The sequence below is a fragment of the Pristis pectinata genome, chromosome 5, assembly GCF_009764475.1.
Source record: "Pristis pectinata isolate sPriPec2 chromosome 5, sPriPec2.1.pri, whole genome shotgun sequence".
NCBI classification, from domain to species: domain Eukaryota; kingdom Metazoa; phylum Chordata; class Chondrichthyes; order Rhinopristiformes; family Pristidae; genus Pristis; species Pristis pectinata.
The window spans coordinates 1,825,701-1,832,994 of record NC_067409.1 but is presented as its reverse complement, the minus strand read 5'-3'; the positions used below and the strand labels follow the sequence as shown (position 1 = coordinate 1,832,994).

The following is a 7,294-nucleotide window of genomic DNA, read 5'->3' as shown; positions in this document are numbered from 1 at the left end:
GAGGTGAAGACCCAGCGCCCACCTCCCACAGTCCCTCTCCCTCCCCTCACTGGGAGCTGGGGAGTTCTGCTGTGGGTGAGCCCGCAGCTCCCGAGCACTGCTCGACAGTTCCCCCGACTGGTACCTCCGTGTAAGGTGTTCACTCTGCCAGAAGCACCGCTTTAAGGGGACTCTTAAAGGGGCACGGTTGTCGGCAGAGATTTCGGGAGCAGGGTGGTGTCTCTGAGATACTGAGGGGGTGGTATCCTTCCCCCACCCCCCCCACCCCTCAGGTCACAAGCTGTCCATATCTTTCCAACCGGGGGGAGTGGAGCTGACGGGGCAGGCGGGCAGTTTGATGATCAGCGTTGCCACAGGCCACCGCTTCACAGGCCGGATGCATCATCCTCCTGGTTTGATCTCACAAAGCCCTCCTCTCTGGCCTGACTGGAGGAACTCAGCGGGTCAGGCAGCATCTGTGGGGCTGGGTTGGTCCATAAGACCATAAGATACAGGAGTAGAATCAGGCCATTCGGCCCGTCGAGTCTCTCCACCATTCGATCATGGCTGACTTTCTTTTCTCAACCCCATTCTCTCACCTTCTCCCCACAACCCTTAACCCCCTCACCAGTCAACAACCTGTCAATCTCAGCCTTAAGTCACTTGGCCCCCACAGCCCTCTGTGGCAAGCAGTGGTTCTGTTGCCTCCCTCCTTCCTTCCTTCCTTATGCAGGGTCTTGACCCAAAACGTCGACAATGCCTTCCCCCCACAGACGCTGCTCGACCCGTTGGTTCCTCCAGCAGGTTGTGTGTTGCTCCTGCAGGGCTGAGGACCATCTACTTCAGTTGGTCTTCTCACAGAACTTCCACCTTGTATCTGCTTTGTGTAAATTTGGATCAGGAGTATGGCACCCAGCCCCTCCCTGCAGGCTCTGCTGTTGAATAAGTTCCCACCTGACCTGAGTCTGCATTCCCACCTAACCCCCTTGCACTTCACCCCTTGTTTATCAAGAATCCATGTACCCTGCCGTAATGACAATCACAAATGACTGACTCTATAACATACTTGTGGAACTTTTCTGCGCCCTCTCCAGCTTAATGCCATCCTACCTCTGGAGTCATATCTCGGTGAAGGCAGACGTCACTGATGGACAGATATCATCAACATTTCCTCTGCAAAATCTTCCAAATTCACTGGAAGTATCAGCAGACCTTTGTCAACATCCTCTCTCAGGTCATTCAGCAAGATCAAGGCTGATCTTTTATCTCAGTACCACTTTCCTGCACTAACCTCACATCTCTTGATTCCCTGAATATCCAGAAATAAGTCAGGTTGGCCGAGCGGTCTAAGGTGCTGCATTCAGGTCACAGTCTCCACTGGAGGCGTGGGTTCGAATCCCACTCCTGACTGTCAAGTATATTTCTGACCGTGTAGATGCCATGGCCAAGAAAGCCCACCAATGCCTCTACTTCCTCAGGAGGCTACGGAGGTTCGGCATGTTCCTGTCAATCCTTGCCAATCTTTATTGATACACCAAAGAAAGCATCCTATCTGGATGCATCACAGCTTGGTACAGCAACTGCTCTGCCCGGGACCGCAAGAAACTGCAGAGAGTTGTGGACACAGCCCAGCGCATCACGGAAACCAGCCTCCCCTCCATGGACTCTGTCTACACTACTGCTGCCTCCCTGAAGCAACCAACATAATCACAGACCCCACCCACCCTGGACATTCTCTCTTCTCCCCCCTCCCACTGTGCAGAAGATACAAAAGCCTGAAAGCACGCACCGCCAGGCTCAAGGACACCTTCTATCCCGCTGTTATAAGACTATTGAACATTCCCTAGTACAATAAGATGGACTCTTGACCTCACAATCTACCTCGTTCTGACCTTGCACCTTATTGTCTGCCTGCACTGCACTTTCTCTGTAACTGTGACACTTAACTCTGCATTCCGTTATTGTTTTACCCTGTACTACCTCAATGCACTGTGTACTGAATTGATCTGTACTAACAGTGTGCAAGACAAGTTTTTCGCTGTACCTCGGGCCAAGTGACAATAATAAACGAATTTACCAATTCAACTGGAGCAAGATGTCCCCGTTCCTGTGATGAAGGATATTTGATTTCATTAGCCCGGGTACAGAATGTGAGAGCAGGGAGGTTGTGGTACAACTTGCTCTAACAGTGGCCCGGTCACAGCCGGGACTGCCTGCGGCTCTGTCGCAAGGCCTGTGACTGCACGGGAGAGGGTGCCGAGGAGATTCCCCAGGTCGTGGCGGAGGGTTTCCGTTATGAGGAGAGACTGATGGGCCGACGGGCCTGTCTCGGCGCCCTGACTCTTTGAGAATGCAAACCTCTGTCAGGAGAGCCCATCCGGACAAGGAGGCGCTCCCTCGGCACTACCCCTTCCACAGCGCGGCGCTCCCTCACCGCCCCTTCCACAGCGCGACGCTCCCTCACCGCCCCTTCCACAGTGCGACGCTCCCTTCTCACCGTCCTTCCCTCAGTGAGGCGCTCCCTCACCGCCCTTCCCACAGCACTGGTCTCCCTCCTTACCGCCCCTTCCACAGCGCGGCGCTCCCTCACCGCCCCTTCCACAGTGCGACGCTCCCTTCTCACCGTCCTTCCCTCAGTGAGGCGCTCCCTCACCGCCCTTCCTACGGCGCGACGCTCCCTCACCACCCTTCCCACAGCACTGCGCTCCCTCGGCTGCCTGTTTGTGCCGGACACGGGAATCCCGACTCTGCCTGCGACCGTGTTGATGTCAGGGTGAAGGACTCGGGACAGCGGGACAGTGTCCTGTAGGGTGCGGTGCGGAGGTCCGGGGGTGAATCCCCTACTGCCCCGTGACCCCCTCCTGGGACCTACCTACCCCGAGTGCCAGTCCTTTGGGCCACCCGTTCCGCTCGCTGGACATCAGGCTCCGCACCACCTGTGGGCTATCGCCAGCAGTCCGACCCCGGCCCATGTCAGGCCGGCAGCGGCTGGGGAGCCGGCGTCACAGTCCGGGCGACGTTACACTGACCCTTGAGATCAGCGACTGAGCGGGACACCTCGGGACTGAGGGGCTGCAGGCGTGACACTGGCGAGGAGATCGGGGCAGGGTGAACGGGGGCTGGAGAATGGAGACTGGGGGACAGGCGGCAGGGCGCTGGGGCCCGGAGACTGGGGCCAGGAGACTGGGATCCCGAGCTGCGGCAGGACCCTGTGGGCTGGAGCCTGGAGAGTGGAGACTGGAGACTGGGCTGCAGCTGGCGGTAGGAAACTGGAGCGGGAGATATCAGGAGTCACAGAGTCACACAGCACGGAAACAAGCCCTTCTGCCCAACTGGTCTGTGCCGACCAAGATGCCCCATCCAAGCCAGTCTCATTTGCCAGCATTTGGCCCATATCCCTCTGAACCTTTCCTATCTATGGACCAAGTGTTTTTGAAATGTTGTTAATGTACCTGCCTCAACCTCTTCCTCTGGCAGCTCGTTCCTCTGGGTGGAAATGTTGCCCCTCAGGTTCCTATTAAATCTCTTCCCTCTCACTCTAAACCTATGCCCTCTAGTTCTTGATTCCCCAACCCTGGAAAAAAGACTGAGTGCATTCACCCTGTCTATACCCCTCATGATTTATACACCTCTGTAAGGTCACCCCTCAGTCTCCTATGCTCCAAGGAATAAAGTCCCAGCCTGTCCAGCCTCTCCCGATACTCAGTCCCTCAAGTCCTGGCAACATCCTTGCAAACCTTTTCTGCACTTGTTTCAGTTTAATAGGCAAAGAACGAGCTGCTGGAGGACTCAGTGGGTCAGGCGGAATCTGTGGAGGGAAATGGGCAGTCTCCACCTGTCCCCTCCCAGCCTCTGTCCCACCTCCACTCCCCCCTCCTCCCTCTGCCCATCACCCTGCCTCACCTGCCTCCACCTATCACTTGCTGGATTGTTTCCCAGGGTTGGGGACTCAAGAACTGGAGGGCACAGGTTTAAGGTGAGAGCTCAGAGACTTACTCAGAACCTGAGGGGAAACTTTTTCACTCAGTTTCTGGAACGAGCTGCCAGAGGAAGTGGCTGAGGCAGGTACATTAGCAACATGTAGAACAGAATTGGACATCTACATCCGCGAGAATGGTGTGGAGGAATATGGGCCAAACACAGGCAGATGGGACTAGTTTAGGTGGGCATCTTGGCTGGCATGGATGAGTTGGGCCGAAGGGCCTGTTTCCGTGCTGTATGACTCTATGACTCTTGCTCTATCCCTTCCCTTCACCTGCTGTCTGGCTATCACCCTACTATTTCAGTCCAAATGAAGGGACTAAACCCGAAATGTCAACTGTCCACTCCCCTCCACAGATGCTGCCTGACCCGCTGAGTTCCTCCAGCAGCTCGTTTATTTGCTCCAGATTCCGGCATCTGCAGTCGGAGGAGACAGAGGTTTGGAGACTGGGATCGCAAGATGGGACTGGACACTGGGGGGCCGAGGACTAGACCCTGGCCACTGGAGATTGGGAGCAGAAGACCTTGCTGGGGACTGGAGATTGGGGGGCAGGAGAAAGAAGAGTGAAGATTGAGGGGAGGAGAGTGTGGTAGGGAGACTGGAGGCAGGCAGGAGAGGAGAGCGGGGAATTCCTGCTGGGACTGTAGGAGCAGCAGTGACAACAGTGAGTGCTGTTCTGGGGGACCCCCAGCAGTGAGGAGATGGTGATGCTGCAGGGGTGGAGGGGATTGATAAGAATGCAGTACAGGCTACGGAACATTAGTCATGTGGAGGGACTTTGTCCCGAGGGGAGGAGATTTAATTGTCAGATAGTCCGAGAGTTTTACGGCACAGAAACAGACCCTTTGGCCCAACTCATCCATGCCGACCAAGGTGCCAACCTGAGCCAGTCCCATCTGCCTGTGTTTGGCCCATATCCCTCTAAACCCTTCCTATCCATGGACCTGTCTTTGAAATGGTGTAATTGTACCCACCCCCACTACTTCCTCTGGCAGCTTGTTCCATATCCCCACCATCCTCTGTGTGAAAATCTTACCCCTCAGGTCCCCCTTTAAATATTTTCCCTCTCACCTTAAATCTATACCCTCGAGTTTTAGACTCCCTGGGAAAATCACTGTGACCATTCACCTTATCTATGATTTTGTAAACCTCTATAAGGTCACCCCTTTGCTCCAGGGGAAAAATAAGTCCCAGCCTATCCAGTCTCTCATTATAACTCAAGCCCTCCAGTCATCCCTGAAAATCCTTTCCGCACCCTTTGCGACACATATAAGTGTTTGAGAGGCCCAGATACAGCGAACAGGAAGGACCCATTTGCCTGGGTAGAGATTGGTATTGGTTTATTATTGTCACTTGTACCAAGGTACAGTGAAAAACTTGTCTTGCATACCGATCGTACAGGTCAATTCATTACACAGTGCAGTTACATTGGGTTAGTACAGAGTGCATTGAGGTAGTACAGGTAAAAACAATAACAGTACAGAGTAAAGTGTCACAGCTACAGAGAAAGTGCAGTGCAATAAGGTGTGAGGTTACAACAAGGTAGATCGTGAGGTCAGAGTCCATCTCATCGTATAAGGGAACTGTTCAATAGTCTTATCACAGTGGGGTAGAAGCCGTCTTTATGTCTGGTGGTACGTGCCTTCAGGCTCCTGTATCTTCTACCCATTTTCAGCAGATTTAGTCTATTGCTAGGAGTACCAGAAAGGTTTGAGGAGAACCGTCTGTTTCCCAATTGACGATGGTAAGAAGCAGAGTGTGATGGTGGAAGGTTGTTTCTCGGACCGGAGCCCTGTGACTAGTGGTGTTCTCCAGGACTTGGTGCTGGGCCCATTGCTATTTGTGATCTATATCAATGATCTGGATGACAATGCACAGGGCATGTTAGTAACTTTGCAGATAACACTAAAAGTGTAGTGGTTAGCATAACACTTTACAGCGCCAGTGACCCGGGTTCAATTCCCGCCGCTGTCTGTAATGAGTTTGTACGTTCTCCCTGTGACTGCGTGGGTTTCTGGTCACCTAACTATAGGAAAGATATCAGTAAGATTGAAAGTGCGCAGAGGAGATTTACTAGAATGTCTCTGGGTCTTCAGGAGTTGAGTTACAGGGAAAGATCGAACAGGTTAGGACTTTATTCCATGAAGCGTAGAAGAATGAGTGGAGATTTGATAGAGGTTTACAAAATTATGAGGGGCATAGACAGAGTTAATGCGAGTAGGCACTTTCCACCTAGATTAGGAGAGACAAGTACGAGAGGACATGGCTTTAGGGTGAAAGGGGAGAGGTTTAGGGGGAACTTCTTCACTCAGAGAGTGGTGGGAGTGTGGAACGAGCTGCCACCTGACGTGGTAAACGTGGGCTCACTTAAGTTTTAAGAATAAATTGGATAGTTACATGGATGGGAGAGATCTTGAGGGTTACGAACTTGGTGCAGGTCAATGGGACAAGTGGAATAAAGTTTTGGCACAGACTAGAAGGGCCGAATGGCCTGTTTCCTGTGCTGTAGCGTTCTATTGTTCTATGGTTTCCTCCAGTTTCCTCCCACATTCCAAAGACGTATGGGCTAGGAGTTGTGGGTGTGCTATGTTGGTGCCAGAAGAGTGGCGACACTTTGTGGGCCCCCCAGAACATTCTCAGTAACGTAAAATGATGGATTTCACCGTGTGTTTCGATGTACATGTGACTATTAAATAACTGTCTTACCTTTTCGGTGTTGTTGACAGTGAAAATGGCTATCAGGGTTTATAGGGGGATCTTGATCAGCTGGGTCAGTGGGCCAAGGAACGGCAGATGGAGTTTCATTCGGGTATGTGTGAGATGTTGCATTCTGGGAAGACAAGTGAGGGTAGGACTTTCACAGTGAAGGGCAGGGACATGGGGACCTCGGAGCACAAGTACATGGTTCCCTTAAAATGGTGTCACAGGATGGTGAAGAAGGCTTTTGGCACACTGGCCTTCATCAGTCAGGGCACTGAGTACAGAAGTTGGGATGCTATGATGCAGTTGTACAGGACATTGGTGAGGCCACATTTGGAATATTTTGTTCAATTTTGGTCACCCTGGTACAGGAAAGATGCCATTAAGCTGGAAAGAGTGCAGAGGAGATTTATGAGGATGTTGCTGGGACTTGCGAGACTCATTTATGCAGAGAGGTTGGGTCTTTTTTCATTGGAATGTAGAAGAATGAGGGGTGACCTCATAGAAGTGTATAAAACCATGAGGGGCATAGACAGGGTGAATGCACACAGTCTGTTTCCCAGGGTTGGGGAATCAAGAACTAGAGGGCATAGGTTTAGGGTGAGAGGGGAAAGATTTAAAAGGAACCTGAGG

At 52.5% G+C, this 7,294-nt stretch overlaps 1 protein-coding gene across 1 annotated transcript in view; it reads right to left on the bottom strand.

Moving 5' to 3' along the window:
* LOC127570688 (alanine aminotransferase 2-like) overlaps positions 1-2,714 on the bottom strand; it is a 46,125-nt gene extending 43,411 nt beyond the window's left edge. Inside the window, exon 1 of the mRNA XM_052016467.1 lies at positions 2,603-2,714. The gene's annotated coding sequence lies outside the window, so the exon portion shown is untranslated. The remainder of the gene's footprint in view (positions 1-2,602) is intronic.
* Positions 2,715-7,294: the final 4,580 nt, after the last annotated feature.